The sequence below is a fragment of the Sceloporus occidentalis genome, unplaced genomic scaffold (genome assembly GCF_023333645.1).
Source record: "Sceloporus occidentalis isolate IW3139 unplaced genomic scaffold, rSceOcc1.0.p SCAF_1, whole genome shotgun sequence".
In the NCBI taxonomy this organism is placed as follows: domain Eukaryota; kingdom Metazoa; phylum Chordata; class Lepidosauria; order Squamata; family Phrynosomatidae; genus Sceloporus; species Sceloporus occidentalis.
In genome coordinates, this window is record NW_028316981.1 from 233,868,371 (window position 1) to 233,889,546 (window position 21,176).

Sequence of the window (21,176 nt, forward strand, 5' to 3'; positions counted from 1 at the left end):
CACAGCTACTTTTACTTTGCCAAAGATGCTCCTTAAGTTGCAACAGTCATTGAAATTCAATTGCAGGGGATGCTCATTATTCTATATTAGTTATGAAGGTCTACCAAAGTATGTGCTTTCAATGTGTCATTATACAAGAGGTTAATCTGAGCATCCAGTCAACCTAAATCCAGGGTAGACAGTTTCTGAGCCCTCTATACATTGGGAAGACCCACTGATTCTAATCTAGTTTTCTCAACTTTTTGGGTGCTTTCAAGTTGTTTCAGACTCATGATGACTCTGTCATTGGATTTTGTTAGCAAGATTTGTTCAGAGTAGGTTTGCCATTGCCTTCTCCTGAGGCTGAGAGCATGTGACTTGTTTGAAGTCACCCTGTAGTTTTTGTTTGACTGACCAGGAATCGAACCCTGGTCTCCAAAGTCCAACACTCAGACCACTACATAACACTGACTGGGTATTACCTGTAGAGATATTTCTGCCTCTTGCAGGAAAACAGAAAGGAAAAAAAAATAACCTATTTGTTCAAATGAATATACAAGGTGTAGTGGTTGTCAAGTGAGGTGCCACTCTCAAGGGATCTCTAGTTAGTCCTCTGCTGAGACAGTTCAAAGATACAGCTGTGTGTCTTTAGAATCAGCATCTAGAGAGATCTTGTAGCACCTTTGAGACTCACTGAAAGAAAGAAGTTGGCAGCAGGTGCTTTCCTAGGCTTAGGTCTACTTCCTCACATTGGGAGAGGCAGTGCTAAGAGAAGTGGGCCTCAGAAAGGGCTGGAACAGACAGGCCAAAATAAAGCTGCTTCAGGCCACTTTGGAGGTATGCTGTTTAAATGATGCATGCATCCTAAGAGTCCGGAAGCCACACCAAAGCCACACTCCAGTACTAAGGACTAGAGTGCAGCTTCTGGCCTCTTAAGATGCATATGTCATTTAAACAGCATACCACCAAAGTGACCCAAAGCAGCTTTATTTTAGCCTGTCTGTTTGGGCCCAAAAGTTGCAAAGAGGCTGTTCCCCCCCCCCCCCCCCGTCCTCTCAGCAGCAAAGCCTAGTCCAACCACACTGCCCAGAAGCCACACCAGCCACCCTTTCCTCCCTGGCAGAAGCACTGGGCACACTCAGGCCCACTCCTGGTGCCACGAGAGGCTGAAGGAGGCCCTGCCCCTGCCTCTCCCGCCTTTTCTTTCAGCCTCGCAGTGGGCAGCACTGGGCCCAACACCAATGGTGGAGGGGGGCCGAGGCGGGCAGCAATTCAGCAACAACATATCGCTGAGGGCTTCCTTGCCCACGTTTAATGGGGAGAGCAGGTAAGCAGCAGTGTGTATCCCCCTCTCACTTGAGAAACCAACAGGAAGCCCAAGAGTAGAATTCAAAGATATAGACTCAGTATGTTGAGAGATCCTGTAGCACCTTTGAGACTCTCTGAAAGAAAGAAGTCTAGGAAAGCTCATGCATTCATAGGCTTAAGTTTATTTCTTTAGATAAATTTGCTCATATATATATATATATAGAGAGAGAGAGAGAGAGAGAGAGTAAAGATACAATTCAAAGATATGGCCATGTTAGTCTCTAGAATCAGTCTATAGCAGCCTTTCTCAAATAGTGGGGCGGCCCCCCAGGGGGGGCGCGAGGCTCTGTTATGCAGAGGTGTACTTATAACAATTTTATAGACAAATGATACTATTTACAGTGGCGTGAAATGTTTTCTTCTTCCTGGGGGGGCATGACAGAAAATAATTGAGAAGCACTGGTCTATAGAAAGATCTTGTGGCACCTTTGAGACTGACTGAAAGAAAGGAGAAGGCAGCATGAGATTTCCTAGGCTTAAGTTTATTTCCTTAGATAAATTTGGTCTCTCATATATATATATATATATATATATACATATATATATATATATGAGTATATGCAATGATATATCTGTGTTAGTCTGTAGAATCGGTGTGTAGAGATCTTGTGTCGCCTTTTGACTCGCTGAAAGAAGTTGGCAGTATGAGCTTTCGTAGACTTAAGTCCACTTCCTCAGATGCATTTGGTCATATATATATATGTATGTATGTATGCATGTATCTATGTATACAATAACGATACAATCCAGAGACCTAGCTGTGTAGAGTCTGTACAATGAGTACGTAGAGGGACCTTGTAGCACTTTTGAGACTAACTGAAAGGAAGGAGTTGGGAGCATGAGCTTTTACTGTGCTTCAGTCTACTTCCAAGGGGGAGGCGTTTTTACAGCCAGGGCCCGCGGCGGTGCCCCCACCTAAAATGGCGGCAGGGCGACCCTCACCCGAGCCATTTTAAGGGCCAGCAGTGAGAAGCAGCGGATGGGGCAGAGCCCCTTCTGCTTCTCCTCTCAGGCAGCTCTGAAAGGAAGGAAAGCAAACAGAGGGGGGAAGGGAGGACTGAGGCCCGAAGGAGGCGCGCGCCTTCTTCTTCCTCCTCGGCGCTCCACATCCGGGACATCGGCCTCCCCTGGTTGATTCCCTCTCTCTCACACAACAACCGCCGCCGGAAATGACAAGGAAGCCACTGCCAGGTTTCCCCCACGCGGGAGCAGCAGAGGAGAGAGTGGCCACGCCCCTTGGAGCTTCCCCCTCCCCAACAGCGGGGGGGGGCGGGGGCGAGGGGCGGGGTTTCATCGCAGCGCGCGCACATGCGCCGCAGCAACCGCCGACGCGGGGTTGAATAACCGCCGCTATCAACCGTCGCGTTGCCCTCATAGCGCATGCGCGGCGCCAGGACGATACGGAGAGAAACGTAACACCTCTCCCTCCCCCCGCCCCCACACGAAGCGCCAAAGCTTTCTGAGAGGGAAGAGAAGCTAAAGGGGGGGTCGCTCGAGGCGTCCTGTCAGTCACCCCTTAAGCCCCGCCTCTTCCGGGCCGACGAGGCTGGGCGCCCTCCTCCTCCTCCCTCTCTTTCGCTCTCTCTCTCTCTCCCTTTTGTGAGTTATAGCAACCGTTGCCTTGTGAATCAAGCGCCATAGTCACCGTAGTCCTGGCGACTGTTACCCATCAACAACAACGGCTCCTCTCCTCCTCCTCCTGTTCCTCCTCCTCCTCCTGCTGTTCCTCCTCACCCCCATCCTCACCATCACCCACAACAACCAGCAGGATCACCACCACCATCGCCAACACCACAGCCCTCCACAACCCAGGTGAATATGACTGTTGCTGCTGCTGCTGCTGTTGTTGTTGTTGTGGGGATTCTCCCTCCTCCCCCTCCAGTCTGAGGTTCCTGCTGTTGTTCCCCCCTCCTTTTCCCTCTCTTTTTATCCCCCCTTCATCCAGGGTTGGCCTGGAGCTGCTTCCATTGGGATTCAGTGGGGAAAGTGGGAGAAGGATGCATCCTCTTTGGTGTTGTGTGTGTGTGTGGTTGTGGTTGTATGATCCCATTCCTGGCCCGTGTTCTCTTTATATGGGCTTCCCTTCTTCCCTCCCTTCACTTTCTATCCCCCTGGAGCTGCTTCAATGGGGAAAGTGGGGGAAGGATGCATCCTCTTTGGTTGTGTGTGTGTGTCTATGTGTGTGGTTGTGATGGTATGATCCCATTCCTGGCCTGTTCTCATTATATGGGCATCCCCTCCCTTTTTATCCCCCCCTTCATCCAGGGTTGGCCTGGAGCTGCTGCTCCATTGGGCTTCAATGAGGAAAGTGGGGGAAGGATGCATCTTCTCTGGTTGTGGTTGTATGATCCCATTCCTGGCCTGTTCTGGGTTCCCTTTATATGCCCCCCTTTCCCACCCCTCTTGGGATCTCAGGGTGGGCTACAAGGACCCAGAGGGGAGCTTGGTATTATTATTATGCAAGTAATAAATAATTATTGTTATTATGATAATTGTTATTTATTATTGTGGTGAATTATGGTGGAAGGAGGGGATTGGAGAAGGAGAGGGAAGCACACTTGTGGGTCACCACACACACACGCACACACACACACTGTGGATGTGGTGCTTTGGGGGTTTTTTGTTTCCTTTCCTCTGCTGCTTATTCTGGAAGTTGCTGGAAGAAGAGGGGATGCTTCTTCCAGTTCTGCATATTGTTTCTGGTCATACACACACACACATATGAAACTTTAGCACCCAACAAAACCAAAAACGTGCCCCTGTTGGGGTTGTTTCCCCTCCTCTTGTAATGTGTGTGTGTGTTGGGCCTTGCTTGGACTCCAGATGGGATTTTGTGGATTTTAGAGACTGGGGGGGGGGGGTTTGCTGTTTTTTTGTGTGTTTTTCAGAGTAACATACTTGAAGGGATTTCAAATGGACAGTTTCTCCACAGGTTTGCATTGAAATCATGGTGCATTAGACTTTACAAAGAGTTCAGTTCCTTATAGGAGGGTTACTTCTCCAATATGCACTTAGTTCCTAGCCACTGTTATTTAGTTTACACAACTCTTTTTATGTGGGAAATATTGCATTTCCCCCCTGCATCTGATCCTCTTCTCCACACTGGCTTTTTAAAACCCCTTTCTGCGCTTTGTTATGAGCAGGTTGTTGGCCTCCTTGTTGCCATTAACTTTGTGGCGGGGGACACTGGCCTTCTTTGTGTGGCATATCATCCTCCTGTTGTTACACACCTCGCCACAACTTCGTGTTTATTTGCAATCTGTTAGTGAAATCTTCACATTCACCTTTGTTTTTCCTTCTTTTCCCCCCTTTTTTTACTTTTGCGATGTAATTTGAATTGAGTACTCAGCCTTGACTTCGCCCGTGATTGTGGCAAAAGATGCATTTTGTGTTTTATCGTCAACCTCTCTAATCCCCAAACACCATAAAATGTAGCTTTATTTGCCCTTTATGAGACTACATATTAAAGAGAAAGGGGCAGGAAAGAGAGGGGAAAGCATAGCCAGAAATCACATTAAGTTTTATAGCTTTTAGGAACATGGTGGGTTTTGTATTTTGTTTTTTCCTTCCCATGGGGTTCAGAAAGTGTCAGGCTGACCATAAAGAATTACGAATCATCTGAGCTTAATAGTGTGTGTACATTTAATCATTTTCATGGTTGCTAGTTGAGATCTGCAGAATTGTGCTAGGAGCATCTGGTAATTGTTTGTTCTTTCAGGACAAAAGGTAAAATTTCTGGTACTTCCTCACTGGGAGAATTTGTTGATTTTCAGTTACTTTACACTTGATGCCTCCATCTCTTTTCTTCTAACATGGCAGCAAATCATTGCTTAGTGTGCAATGATGGTCACCAGAGTTAACATTTTATTGGAACTGCAGTCCTGGGCGCATGCTTATTTAACTCAGCTACATGGGACTTATGGCTGTGTAAACATGCATAGGATTGACCTGCGTGAATATTAATGATTTAAAAGGACCTGCCTCTTTACTCGTTTTAGTTAATGGGACTTTGGAATTTTGAATGTTTCCCCACCTGTTTTTGTTGTTGTTGTTAATTTGGTTCATTTTGTATAAGGGAGACTAATTTAATTGTGAATATTGTTATCTTTCACATATTTGAAACCTGTATTGAATAGGTGGTTGCTTGTAACAGTGCCAGCAGTAAGATATTGATTTATCTGACAGAGCAGCCCCTGAAGAATGTGGCAGTGTTTATTTTTCCCCAGATTGTCAAGTGAGGAGCAGGTTACACAATTAATGCTTTGGTAAAACTAGAACTACTTTCTTAATTAATACTTGTGTCTCATATAGTATAATTTGCATGTTATATTAAAGATTTGTGATTATTCCGTGAGCAGTAAAGAAAATATCATTCTTGCTCAGACCACTACAGACCCATTACACTACAGTTTAACACGTAAATACTGAATATAATTATTACGTATTCAGAAGATTATGGAGCCTACTTAACAGCACTTTCTGTGTTGTATTCTTATTATAAGAATAGCTTTCTTTTCCCTCTTCCTATTGGCTATACCCACCAGTTGGTTTTTCTTTAAAATAAAATTATTGATTTAAAAAGATAGTAAAAAGATCTGATTATTTTCTTTCTGGCCCACAATACAGTAGTACAAGGTATTATCACTGTGATTATCATGTCCCATAGGCAATGAACAAGAGTATATGAGGGTTTGTTTTCTTTCTGTGACTAGGATCCAATAGTCTACTTCTGCTACATTTCTTTCCTCCTTCCCCCCCCCCCCAAAAAAAAACCTATTCTAGAGGGCTGAGAAACTCTATGTTTTTGGTGCTGCAGATAGCTACAGTTGGAGGAGCAGGGAAAGAAAGTCCATGTTCTGCTGGTACTGAATGCTGAAGTACACTGTACACTCTTGGCCTGTGACTAGTAAAATATTTTGTGATCTGATCATTCAGGTAGTGAACCGTTTTCTTCATTCACATTAATTAAATTACCAGATCAGGGGATATGAGATGGAAATTGCATCTTATAATGACAGATTCAGTAGCTTTCTATTGTGCCTTAGTATGTCAGTTCTCTTCAGGTATCCCAGTTGGCTTTTGCTAAGTGTAGGCTATCAGGACTGCTGTGATACTAACTTAAATACAGGAAATATGTCCTGTTGTAATCCTGTAGATAAATCTTGTGTGAGGAAGACTCAATGTGTTGTGGAAAGAGACAGAAATTTCATCTACCTTTCCTTATTTGATTTTCAAAAACCCACATATTAAAATAAATATATGTGGAGAATTTTTGTTCATCTGCAGGCCATTGGGTGGATTGTAAATTCTTGATTGTTGAAGAAAGTGTAGTGTGCAGTTCTGTGTAAGTGGACTTCAACTACCTTTTCTTCCATCTGCACATCCAGGACTGTTCCTGGGGAATTCCCTAATCCCCACAGTAAGTTTGTGGAATGGGAGAGGAAATTTATTCTGCCAATAGAGTCTGTTCCACTGGATGGATGTAACTGAATATACAGTGGGCCCTTAGTATCTGCTGGGTTTTGGTTCCAGGACCCCCATGGATAACTAAATCTGTGGATACTCAAGTTCCATTAAATACAATGGCATAGTAAAGTCATGTCCCTTATATAAACTGGAAAATCAAGGTTTGCTATTTGGAACTTAGACTTTTGGGGGAGAATATTTTCAAGCTGTGGATGCTTGAATCCGTGGATAAAAAATCTGTGGATAAGAAAGGCTGACCATAAGTTAAACCATAATGAGCAGGGAAAATTTTGGGAAATTTTGAAGCCATAGGGGGAAGGATACCTTACTTCTAGGGAAAAAAACTTCATCTATCTGAGATGTTTGTCCTCTTCCACTGAGCGCGCACCTTAGGGAGGGATGGACATGGAGCGGTTAAGGAGGAAGGAGACATGCACCTAACCAGCCAGATCAGCCAAATCATCTCTGGTGATTAATGGGATAACAGACATTTCAGCTAGATCACCTGGCATCATTTGTGCTTGCTTTGGCAGCACATATACTCTGGTGAGAGGAATAATATTCAGAATTCATTAATGCAATATTAGCACTCTTTATGGGGTTACAAGTCAGTTTAGGAATTTAAACATATTATATATATGTTATATATATATTATATATATATTATATATAACATGAGTTGTACAATATCATATTTGGTATATGAAAAGTATACTTTATTCAAAATATAACTACAAATTTTATATTTTTCCTAAAAATAGAGGAATTTTCTCTATTTTGTCTCCAACCCATTCTCTATATCATGCAGACATAACATCCTCATTCACATAAAATAACTTGAAAAAGGAAAGCATGACCAGGAATTGTAATAACTTGATACTGTATAAAGTTTTACAAAAATGTCTTCCTCTTACATAACTTTTAGAAATTATTTTTGGGGTAGGGAATATGTGAACCTCTTGTTGTAAACCTTTTGTTCATTATTTTAAAAGAAAATTTACCATGATCCAACTTTAAATTTTTCCCCCCAGGAAGAAAGGCTTTGAGGAGGAAAAGTAGGAAAAAACCTCTCCTTCCCATTTTCCCAGTTTTTTCTTGCACCTTCACATCTCTTATAATGACAGCATTTTTCCTATTATGCTTCCTGAGATACTGCACATAGTATTTAGTGTACCCTGTCCCAAGATTTCAGGTCGTGATCTATTTTCTGAGTTGATCTTGGGACAGGGTACACTAAATACTATGTGCAGTATCTCAGGAATCATAATAGGTTCAGAAGACAGATCTTAAAATCTAATTCCCTTCTTGTTCCAGTTTCTGGGCCTAGCTAAGAAGATCATCTGCCACCTACAGTAATTCCATATCTCTTTCATATTATTCTCTTCTCCTTGATCATCTGATATCCATTTGAAGACAGGATGAGTAGTCCTGATTCCAAGATAAATGTAAATTCATTTAAATCTATTTTTGAGATTTATATTCTTATTTACTAAAGTGAGTATATATTGAGCCAACTGTAATACAGTATATGAATGCTTAGATATTATTAAGAATAGCGAGTGGGTAAACATTTCTGGAAGTTGTATACCTAGTGTGTAGTTACTGGAAAATGCACCCAAGAATGCACAAACATCCTCTCATATGGACATACATCCGTCAGAGCATGTTTCTTTCATGCGTTTCAACAGCCTTTCTTTAGCTCCTTTTGACTTACAGGAGCATGGATGGTTTACTGAACTGTTTTGCCTCATACAAATGGGGGGCAATTTATCTTAATGTTTATTTGAGCTGGCAGCTGTAGCTGAGCCTTTTGTACTCTTGGATTGACTAGTAACCAACAGGTCAGCTGTACCTCCAGAAGCTTAATTTTGTAAGTCTTGACTAGATTTAGGTGCTTTCACTAGAAGGAGAAGCAGATTGTCCTCAGTGCTGAGATGATTGGGTCCTTCAGTTTGTGTTAGTTTTCCTCTCTTCTTGGCTAGGCATAGGAGGAATGACATGGCTCCTTTCCACAAGTCTGCCCCATATTCTGTGACAGCTGTATTTGTGATTTGGATATTGGTTATCATCTGACAAGGTAAGGAGGAAAGAACAATGAGGAAAGAAATATCTTTGGGGTAAAACAAATTGCCCCTTCGTGGAGGCTTCCTGGAGGTTTGCAGGCATGTTGCTTAGATGACACACACACACCCAAACCTCCATGAAGCCACCTGCTCGACCACACGGGGGGCAGCTTTGTGGCGCTCTGGCAGTGCGGCGTTTAGACACAGCATGCCACAGGAGCGCTGCAAAACTACCGCGGCAACAGAAAAGTCTATGTTTTGCCACCTCAAAAAGGAGCGGCTTTCTGCTGCTTCTTTTTGCACTGGCAGACAGCTGGGTTGAGGGCATGGTGTGCAGTTTCCATGGCCCCAACCCAATGTTCAAAGGGGTAGCGTTAAGCCACCCATTAGGGCCATCTGTTTCGGCCCTTTGTTTCTTATACTTACTGCGGTTTCATCTGCTTTAGTAAGCCTAACTGAGCTAAGTGCCAAAACCTAGGGGAGGAAGAGAGCACCAGAACAGACATGTGTGATGGGTAATGTACCATGGAACATCTATGACAGGTCTGTACAGCATACGGCTTGCAGGCCACAGGAGGCCCCCCAAAGCATTTTGTGCAGCCCCTGGGGATGTGGAGGATTGCAGGCTTTCTTCTCTCCTTTACCCCACCCGGACGGCCCCCCTCCTCCTCCAAAGGCACTGCCCCCTCCCTAGGCCTCCAGAGCCCTGCATGGTAGATCATGAGGCAGCCACAGCTCTTCGCCTGCCGAGGGAGAAGAAGAGGAGGACAGGTAGATGGGTGGTCTCTACTTTGCTATGGCCACACTGCTGCTGTTCCTGAAACCTCAGGCAGCCCAGACAGAAAGAAACAGCAGCCTGATGAGAGGTCTGTTGAGTAATAACAACAAAAGTTAACAACCTCATTTGTGGCAATATTGGGGGAACTAGCTAGCAGCTCCACGGGGCGAGGAGAAGAGAGGCTGAGAAAGTGTGGCAAGAAAGGGGGTGAAGAAGAGGGGCTTTCCCACCTGCACCCCACCCCTTTCCTTCAGTGCCCTTCCTGGTGGTTGAGACCCCAAGCTTTCTGTCCCAAGAGGCATCAGATCCAGGCTGGGTCCTAAAAGCAGCAATATGCTGATGTTCATTGCCTCCAAGTCAGCTTTGACTTATGGCAATCCTATGTATGATTTTATGTGCTTTTCAAATCATTCCTGATTTATGGCAAGCTTAGCACGGGATTTTCTTGTCAAGATTATGTTCAGACTGGGTTTGCCTTGTCTTTCCCTGAGGCTGAAAGAGTGTGACTATGCAGGGCCACCCAGTGGTCCAAGAGGGAATTCAAACCCTGGTCTCTAACTTTAAACCTTTACCCCACCCTGCCTTTTCTAATGGGGCTTTGTTGTTGTTCTTGTTGTTTTGTGCCTTCAAGTTGTTTCTGACTTATGGTGACCCTCACAGAGCACCACCTCACACCCACCCATCCCATGCCCTCTAAGTCCCAGGGACTGAGAGGGCACCACCTCACCCTCCCATGTCCTCCGAGTCTTGAGACGTAGCTGCCAGGTGGGGCTTCAAAGGCAGCTCCTCCACCACCCCTGTTTGCATCCCAAAGAGGTCAAACTATTTTAATTTTGGCCCCTGCCTACTGCTAAGTTGTGCAGGTCTGATCTATAAGAATCCCAAAGAAAACGGGTCCTGATTTATATTGCTCCTGAACTTGTAAGCCATTACTTAAGGGTCTAGTCAGGCATTATTTTGAAAATGCAACTATTATGTTCTCCATAATAAAACAAGCAGACTAAACTATACTAGGAGAATTATTCCCCTTCATCAGCACAGGCTGCTTTAAAGTGTAATTTAAATCTACTTTGCTGTAGCCTGTATCGTTAGAAGTTTGTACAATGTGACCTGTTCCCTGTAAAACCCTTGCATGCATCAAAAACTGTAGCAAACTAAAGATTCTTCTTGGCATTCTTATAAAAGTCAAAAGTTCAGTGGCATCAGTGCAGACCCTATTGCATGCTTCTGAGAATTAATTGCTAACAAAAATGTAGGTGTTCATGCTGACAGTAAAAAAAAATGTTTATACAATATAGCTAGGGATCTGTATTTTTTAAAAAACAGAATTGTCCAAGATTTAGTGGCTCTGTTGCATGCATTGAACTCTGCATGTGTAGGAATTGGAATTCATTTCTAGCCTTTGTGGTCTCTTCCTACTCTGTGATTTTTGTATGATTTATCTATTTCCTGATCACATCCAGACTGGACTGCTGCAATGTTTTCAGCACAGGATGGGAAGTTCTCCCTGTGGAATGATGCAGTGCTGATGTGCAGTGTTCCCTGTCTATAGAAGTCAATGAAAAATGTTGTGTGTAATGCTTTGCATCACAGCTAGGATGTTTAAAAGTACAGTGGGCCGCAAGCACAAAATGGCTCCTATAGTTGTTGGGGTTTGCTTTTTAGAAGTGGCTCATTTAGGCAGTAGAAAACAAAACATCTGCAGGTAGGTAGACTTCTTGGTAAGGAACAGTGTGCACAACTGGGACTATTTGAGTGCTTGGGTACAGTGAACAATATGCACATCTTGGTCAGCTTGCATATTTCGTTATATTACAGGTGATCTTCTGTATCCACGGATTCTGCATCTATGGATTCAACCACCTATGGTTTGAAAATATTCACACACAAAAAAGAAAAAAGAAAAAAGTCTAAAAAGCAAGTCAGTTTATATAATGGACACCATTTTACTGCACCAATGTACATATTGGGACTTGAGCATCCACAGATTTTTTTTTTATCGATGGGGGGTAAGGAACCAAACTCCCATGGATACCAAGGGGCCACTGTAGTTTTGCTATGATCTATACTCTTTAAAGTATTGTTTAATGCCTGGTTTCCCAGATCTTTTAAATTGTTCCTTTATCTTCTCTGTACTTGTGACTTATCAAGCAAGATAGCAGATGTCCTGCTAGCCAGTCCTGACAAGAACAGTTTGTATTTTTTAAAAGTATATGAAGCTTAGAGTACACAGCTGAAAAAGTGTGATTACGGGAATCAGGATTCATCTGGTACTATAACCCCGTAAAAATTATCTGGATTGTACACTGATCTCTTAGTATTCACAATATTTAAAACTATTTTTAAATATAGAAATAAAAACGTAGTTTGCTTTAACAGCTTGATCATACAGATTTGTCTCTGATGGAAATGAAAACTATAGAACTGATTTGTTAATGTGGATGAACACCTCCGTATCAGCTTAATCTTGGCAAAATAACATTGTTGCCTGCATTTTGGACACTACTTATGAATGTGGCTGTGTAGACTCTTATGATGAATAATTATACTTCAAAATGTATGACTATACTACAGAAATATATGTGGAGAACAAGTGAATATTCGCATTCACAAAAAGAATCAAGAGTGTGTTTGAATTGTCCAAAATAACTTAGTGTGCCTATGAAATGTAAGAAGATATTATACAGTCCTTAAAGTACCTACGTAGCATGAAACAATGCTATGTCTTTATAAAGATTAATCTAATAATGTTAAAATTGAGATACTTTTATCCCAAGTGTATGAAATTTTGTTTAAATCATCTGTAACCCAAAGCACATTGCAGAAATAATCCAGTTTGAAATCGCTTTAACTGCCCTGGATCAGTGCTAGGGAATCATGGGAACTGTAGTTTATTGTTGCACCAGAGCTCTGACAGAATTCCCAGAATTCCCTAGCATTGAGCCAGGGCAGTTAAAGCAGTTTTAAACTGGATTATTCCTGCAGTGTGTTTTGGACCTAAGCGGTAAACTCAGTAATGTTAAAACATCTGTTGAGAAATGTCTGTAAGGGATACAAAAATTCAACCGTTTTCTCTTGATGTGCCAATTGCTTCTGTTTTGTGGCTATTTTTGTACTTGTACCCTGCTTTCTCCTTTGACTTTTGCCATATTAAATGTTTATGGCAATTGAAGGAAATGTCTCATTTCCTAGTTTGGTGAAATCAAGTTGCATATTCACAAAAATACAGAGTTTTAAAGTTTCTGTTTCATTCAGTCATTTAAGCACATGTATATTATGTTGTTCCATGCCAGATTGACTCCTGGGCAGAACTCTTCCTGGCTGCCACCAGACTGAGGAGGGGTAGAGCTAATAAAGCCAGCAGGCTGTGGAAAAGAGGGGGATGTAGGTGTATGTTTGAGTGAGACTACATATGGGGGTGGAGGGACTGAATGTGATTGTATAAAATCCTTTCATGTTCAAGTTTGTGTGAAGTGTTGTTATTCAGAAAAGAACCTGTGGGTGTCTGTGGGTTTGTGTGAAATGCCTGTAGGAGGGAAGACTACAGGGGCTGAGCCCAGAAAGAGATCTTGATAGCTAAGTGGGTAATTGAACTCGAAAATTGCACAGACTGATCAAAATGCCCCCCTCCCAAGTGTGTGTGGGGTGGTGGTCAGTTGCTGGGAATCTACTTTGGATTTTGAAAAAAGGCATTTTTTAAATGTTCAATGGTGAGGAAGGGATGACGTCCTTAAAAGGTGAATTTCCCTTTTGGAGGCTTCCAGGAGATACAGTTTGCCTCTTTGCGGTCCCCCCCCCCCCTCAGAAAAATGGTTGGTGAGTGGAGAGCCTGGGGCTAAGATCTACAAGAAAACAACAACAAAAACAATCTTTTGGAGCCACACTTTGTCCATCCCTGCTTTAGAGTAAGTCTCATTGAATCCAGTGGGGCATAACATCAGAGGAAAAAAATAGGATTGTGCTTTCAGGGAGGGTTGTTAAAATAATGTAGTAGTAAATATTATGTGGTGTTCTGATTGACATCCACTGCACTCTGTAGTATTCAAATGACATTGATGTTTATCAGTGTATTCTATGACATAAGGTAGACTTGGGCCCTGAGCAGTTGAGCCAGGAAAACTCAGGCTCGGCTGTGCTTTCCTGGCCCGAGTGCTAGTCCCAATCTGTCCCTGGGCTGATGCAGGGACAAGGGATGTTTACACACCTGTCCCTGCACTGTCCCTGGGACCCACTACCACTGTGTGCTCCTTACCTTCCCCCCTGTGTTTCCGCTAGTAAGCAGACACATATCACTGCACCTGATTCAAAAACGGGGCACCTGGCCATGTGGTCGCAGACAGACACCCCATTTCTGCATCAAGTGCAGCAACAGGCATCTGCTCACTAGCAGAAGGTAAGAAAAGAGTGTGGTGTGTCTAAACAGCCTGGGGTCAAATTGACCCATATTAAAGGCTGTTTGTCTTGGGTTCAGGCCAAATCCACCAGATCTACGTCCAGTTTGCCAGGATCTGGCCAAATTCTGGCCCTGGGGTTTTGGCCTGCATCATCCAAATAGGACAATGTGAGGCAGGAGGGAACAGAGGGCTTTTGGCCAGTGCAGACAGTCTTTTGGAGACAGATTTTAGTACAAAGCTGGTGAGAGTTTTATGGTTAGATACAGAACTGAACATGAGTCTCTTTTGTCTGAATCTATACTATTTTAATGTGAAGTTAGACCTTCTGCCATTATAGAACTGTGCTAATGTCAAAAATCCTTCTTACCATCCCACAATCAGGTTCATGTAATTCACTTGACTGCTGTTTTTATAAAAACGGATAAAAAAGTTTGCTTTAGTGAAGGAGCTTGCAAATTCACTTAGGCATGGAAATTGTAAGCTAAGACGCCTGGCTTAACATTGGCACCATATAAGCAGTGCACACATGGATTCTAAAGTCTCACATACTGTGCTTGCTTACAGCTTTGTCTCCATGCACCCACAATTTCCCTTGGGCTTTCATCATAAATCCATTTCCTCTGCAGGTTGAGGGAATGCTGAAACAAAATAGAGTTTTAGCATTTAGTTTTTATTTTAAACCTGCAATTCTGACCATGTGTTGAATAGCTTACATGTCAATTTTGTGAGACAGCCATTTGCTCTGCTGTGGTTATAAATGCAAACTTTTAATTCTGCCAACTTGCACTTGCAGAACTTAGGTGTGAAACAGACCGGCTCTAAATGCTGGCTTCCTGGCGGCTTGGGGGGCGTGTCGTTTAGACACTTCATGCCCCAAGATGCCTGGAAGCTGTCCAGCTGCCCAGACATGGGCGGGCTTCTGGGCACTCCGGGAGTGCAGTGTTTACATGCTGCATTCTGCAGGAGCACCATAAAGCCGGGGCGGGGCAGGAAAAGCCGGCTTTTTGCTGGCACAAAAAGAAGCAGCAATTTGCCACTTCTTTTTGATCTGGCAAAAGGTGGATTGGGGCCATGGTGTGCAGTTGCTGCAGCCCCAATCTGGCTTTCTCAGGGCGGCTTCAAGCTGTCCCTTTGGAGTGGTCTGTTTCCTTATTTCAAACTGCATAGTAATTTTGAGGTAAATATTTAAATTTGTCAGAAGTTGAAACTTGACTTGTATGTAAATTCTTAATGTAATTAATTTATTTTAAATCTTGCTGAATTCTTGCAAACTTCCAACTTACAATAAATTTAGTAGTAAATTGAGAAAATCATAACTGTAGGACTTGACTTCTCCTGGAAAATGTAAATCAAGATTTAGGCTTTTGACTTACTCTGGTCAGGAAAATCTAAGCCTTTCCTTTGTCAGCATCAGAGATGATTCTTTCAGTTGAAATTTTCACAATTTGTGTTTAGTTTGCTTTTTGTTGTTGTTACTCAGGAGATCTCTTTGTGAGAGACTGTCCTCATAGTTTGTCCTTATGATCTCAAATTGACCTTAGGTTTTTGACTGGCAAATAAAATACGATAAAAAGTCATTCCATGAATGAAACTTCCATTTGGTAATGAACTGGTGAATTCAGTCAAAAAGCCAGGGTAACCCCTAAAACCTAATGATCTCCATCACTTAGAGGCTGTACAAATTGGCATTATATGCCGGCCTCGGGGTAGAGTGGAGATGTGTCCGCATAATGCATGCCCTGATGCTGCCATCATGCCATGCTCCTGACTGCATGACAGGTGGTGTTACGGTGCTCCCTTGGTGCTGCGTCCAGATGACACAGTGCCAAAAGGAGCGCTGGAAAGTGCCATCACCTTGGCAAAGGTGCCTTTTCCCCAGCATGAAAAGGAGTGTCATTTTGCTTTTGCTTTTAGCATTGGGAAAAGGCCGGATCGGGGTCGCAGCATGTGGTTGGTGCAGCCCTGATCCGGTGCTGAAACAGGCAGCAACAGGCTGCTCCAAAGGGGTGATCTGTTTAGCTCCTTAGATATTATTGAGAGAAGGAAACCTATTATGTGTCCAGTGCAAAAACACTTGAGGTGATTAATACTGGTAAAATATAAATATGCTTTGTAAATTTTGACTTTGAGATCTTAAGCATAATTTTCAGGCAAAAAAATTTGCTCAAAGTACTAATTAAGAGGTATTAATTTTTATTGACCTAAGCAAATAGTTTTTTCTCATACCATTTTGTAAAATATTGTATCTGACCATATCAGCTACTGAAATTTTAATTAAAAGGATTTGACAAACTTACAAGAATCTTCTCTACACCATTATATTTATTGCTAGCCGTAGATACAGTATGCAGTATGAGAGTCTTCAAGTAACAGTGCTTGAAAGTGTTGCTGCATAAACTCAGTATGGTTAGTGGGAAGCCTCTAGTTTCACCCTCAGTACTATGGAGTCATCACAAATTGTGAAATATATTTCTCTATAACTTGTGGTTTACTTTAATCTGTTTGTAGTTTTCATTTTTGCTTTTTATTTTGAGGATCTTTCTAAACTTTTTTGGAGGAAGGACTCTTAACCATGGAATTTGTTTTTAAAAGTTCTAGTCTCATGTAGTCCCAGCCCAGTGCTTTAACACTGATTCCTCCCTACTAAACGAAACATTTGTAGAGTTTGCTGATAGAGCTGAGAGGACTGAAAAGGTAAAGTAAATTCACCTGTCTCATACTTTCAAATCACACAAACTAATGGTAATGAACTACTACAAAATTCCTACTCTCCTTTCTCCCACCTCGAGTTGAGAAATACAGATTTCATATTTTTTATATGTGTTAAAAATTACCTGATGTAAAATTATATCTGAATGTAATACCAGCATATTACAGTGCACAATTGCAGTTGAAAGCTGTAACTGTTTATTAAAAACATTTCCCAAACGCAGACAGAATTATTCCAGTTTAGCAAACACACAGACTCTCTGCCAGTTTGCTTTTTTGCCCCTCTGCCTGTTGTCTTATATCAGAGATTCTCAAACTTTGGTTTTTCAGGTTTTGGACTTCAATTCCCAGAAGCCCAACCAGATTGGGAAGCAGTCAGGAATTTGGGGAGCTGAAGTCCAAAACTAAAGTTTGGGAACTACTGCTTTATATGCTGGATTTCAGTTTAGCAAGGCTAAATTCCAATCTGCTGTGGTTTGGGGATCTTCCTGCTATCAAGGAGTATCAAGCAATGCATGTTGACGGAAACCTTGCTGGAATGTACAAGGAGTGCATTGCAAAAGGGAAGGGAGTCATTTCTGCTTTACATCTTCTAAAACCATTTTAATAGGCTAAATAGCTTGTTTAATATTGTCACCTGCATGTACACATAAAACTCAGTAAATAGTAGGATTCAATCTGATTAGATGCAGGCCAACACTTAAAAATTAAGTAATATTTATATTTTCTTTTCTTTTCTTTCTTTTTTGCCATTTTGTTGTTGAATCTCTGCTGCTCATCTCTAGAGGAGTCCCATGCATCTCATTGCATGTAAGAATGCTATTTTGTATAAAGTCATTGACTTAATGTAAAGTTATCTTGGTGCACTTCAATGTGGCTTCAGTCCAGGTTATAGGACAGAGTTCTTTGGTGGGTGATCCATGTCTTGAATGGATAAAGGATGTCTTCATTGCTTCTTTTAGACCTACTCATAACTTTTGACTCATATCCTGAAATCGACACATGAATGAATGGTTCTATGATAGCACCAATTCTTTTCAGCAGGAGGGTGATTTCAGACATTGGCGCTGAGGTTTTTGTCCTGTGGTGTGCCCTGTGCAGTTTAATATAAACCTGAAACAACTGGAGGATATCATCTGGCATTCTGAAGCTTGGTGTTGGCCAGCTTGCTGATGCCCCTCAAATCTATTTTCATTCTGAATGGAACTAAGCTGTTTTTGTTCTGACTTGGTATCTGGTATACATAATGGACTGGATAGGAGTAAATAATTGAAGCTTAATTCAGATAAGACAGAGGTGGGCATGATTAATAAAACTATAGTTGGGGAACTGGGATTCATTCTGAGTTGGTTGGGGTCATACACTCTTTGAAGGCTCATGTTTGCAATTTGAGGGCACTCTTGGATTCAGCTTAGGCTTTGGAGGTGTTCAGAGGTCTCTTTGCACAGTTGAGGCTAATGTGCCAACTGTTCACTTTCCTGGAGGTCTAATGTGACCAGGGTGATATATATCTTTAGTTACAGCCTAATTGCGTTGTCATATCATGAAAAAAGTGTTGAGAAACCTGAGGCAGAATAAATATATAAAAATAAGGTGTTAATTATTGTGTATTTTTATTTTTATACATTTATTGATTTCTTATTTTTCTTTCATGCAGACCCCTTATACAACTCTTGAATTAGAAGGTAGGACTTGAGTAACATTATTTTGATGAAGCACAGTGTTACCCATGAGAGGGTGCTTCAAAAGCTGCTTGTTCATTAATAGAGAGCTGTCTTACGTCAGACTTTCTGCCTTACTATTCCATACGTCTCAGTTGCATATATCCAAACATTCAAATAATGTGATGGCTTTGGTGACAGCTATTCAAGCAGCAAAATGACTCCAGGTTTGTTCTTGGACGTTGGAGCATGTCTACCTCTGTTACATGTTTAAAATGGGAAACTGTAGGGCAGTGATGAGGAACCTTTTACAGACCAAGTGCCCATACTGCAACCCAAAACCCACTTATTTATCACAAAGTGCCATGTACCTCTGGCTTTCTAATAACAAACTCTGGCAAACTCTGTGCTGGGATGACAGAATGTGTGCCCACAGAGAGGGCTCTGAGTGCCACCTCTGACACCCGTGCCATAGGTTCACCACCACTGCTGTAGGGTGTCACACTAAGGAGAGCCACTGTGGTATAGTGGTTTGAGCGTTGGACTACGACACTGGAGATCAGGATTCAGTTACCCACTCAGCCATGGAAATCCACTGGGTGACCTTAGGTGAGGCACATATTTTCAGCCCCAGAAAACCCTATGATAGGTTGCCTTATGGTCTCCATAAGTCAGAAATGACTGGGAAGGCACACAACAGCAAATTATACTTAGATTTTTTTCCCTCACCCAAATCTCTCTTTTATATTATCTGAATATAATATATAACATTTGAAGCAAGAAGTCTTGTTATTCCTGGTACCAGAAGTGTTCTCTATGTTGTAAGGAGATGGAAATACAGCGCGCCCGCGTCATACGCAGGCGCGCCTTACGCGGCCTTGAGCATACGCACTCAATCCGTGGGGTGCGTGTGGGGCGGAAGGGGCAGCGTGTCCCATTCAATTGAATGGGCGCCCGCACCCATTGCGCCCCGCGCCGCCGCACCACCGCGCCTGAGCCCCATTGTTTCCAATGGGGCTCGAGCATAGGCGGAATTCGCCTTACGCGGAGGGATCCGGAACGGATCCCCCGCGTAAGGCGAGGACGGACTGTATAGCATGGGATGCGATAATTGATACAGTATGACCCCCATATCCATAGGGGGGATGTTTCTGGAAATATCAAGCTGCAGGTAACAGTGAACCTGATTGAAATGAATAACATCTGCCAGAAGCATACTATCGAATCATGCTGGAGGACCTAAAAACTGTCTAGACAGAACATATTTTTGAGACATGGGTCAGTGAAATTGCAGGTGCTGGTCCCATGAATATGGGCATTTACTGTACTTTACAGTTTTGTTTGCTTGCTTGCTTAAGGAGGTAGGATGGAGAAGAAGAACATTGTTTAAAGTCCACAAAGAAAGAAAAAGTCTTTGGATTATTTTTCTAAATGGAAATAAGATTAGTTTTACAGTTATGTATCTCCACTTGTTATTTTCTCCCACTTTCAGTTCACAAAAATATTGCAGTGTCATATTTTAACCATTAACTTGTGATTGTAAAGAAACTTTAACAGCAGCAGGCACTGATATGAAACAACGGAAAAATATTGGATATATTTATTTTAAATGTTAATTTGGGCAAACACTCTGCATTTAAGTTGACAGGTTGTGAGTGAATCAGAAATATGAATCAGTACTACAGCAAACTTTCAAACCCACTGTTAAGGAGTTAGCATGCTGTTTTTTAATCAGATTCTATGCCAAAGGAATAAAGGCTTACTTTAAAGTACCCCAAGTGCATGTTTTAATTATGAATGAAGCCATTCATCTTGTCTAAGAATGAAAGGCAAACTGTTGAAGCCTGCATGTTTGTATTCAAAAGTGTGTATTTTCCCCAATATGTACAATAAATTGATAGGTAGAATTATATATGGAATTTGAGCAACGGTTGTTGTGAAAAGTGTTTCTGCAAGTGTTCCCAGGTGCAGTATAGTTCTCTGTTTCTGAAGATCAGAGATTAGGTGGAAAGACTCTGGTTTCTTCAGCTGGTGAGGGACAGATGGCTGCTTTAAACAGGTGTCACTTTTATTTTTTAAGTATTATGCTGGGACTTCCACTGTCTCGCAAAGGGATTGTGAAAAGCATGTGGTAACTTCTGCCCTTTTCATTTGCAAAATGTAAGTTTATGTTTTGCTTTTCTCTGGGATTCAGAACAAGCTACTAGGCTGTCTGCTTTATTAGTTTGAGACCTTATAGTGAATTCTTATACATTTTTCCCTAATCCTCTTAGGAGATGGTGGTACTTAATAAAAAGGATTTGGGTGGTGGTGTGGGGGGAGCAAATGGCAATTTAGCAGAGTTTCACTCTATATAGGTAAAAGTAATCCCAGTAATTTGCTTATAAAGCAAGTAACAGTTGTAGTTATCATTTGTAAAAACCAATTAAAAATCTGATAACATCTAACCATACTTTGTTATGAGCACTGGTCAGAGACTAGTGAAGAAAAAGTTGTTTTACTTTTCACAGAATGGCTTGAATAGAGGACATTCTTTGCTTTCAAAAGGAGTTTAAAGCAAAATGCTTAAGCTTGACCTGAACTTGGCTGTTATGTCATCGTTGCCCTTTCAGTGTTTAAACATGTGCATCCTATTATCATAGATCCATTTCCACTTCTTAGATAGAAGTGTGTACTATTTGCCCAGATCCACACATTTGTGAGTGTGTAGTTTCTTGTTTTTTGAGCATCAAAAACCAATTGACCAATTTGCCTAGAG

The 21,176-nt window shown here is 42.0% G+C and overlaps 1 protein-coding gene across 3 annotated transcripts in view; it reads left to right on the forward strand.

Annotated features, from left to right (window-relative positions):
- Positions 1-2,967: 2,967 nt before the first annotated feature.
- Positions 2,968-21,176, forward strand: part of RFX3 (regulatory factor X3) — a 180,466-nt gene continuing 162,257 nt past the window's right edge. For 2 of the 3 annotated variants that reach the window (XM_089490131.1, XM_089490147.1), the window contains exon 1: positions 3,078-3,159. The gene's annotated coding sequence lies outside the window, so the exon portion shown is untranslated. Of the gene's footprint in view, positions 3,160-21,176 lie in introns of all 3 variants that reach the window. The other variant, XM_089490141.1, reaches the window with a different exon arrangement.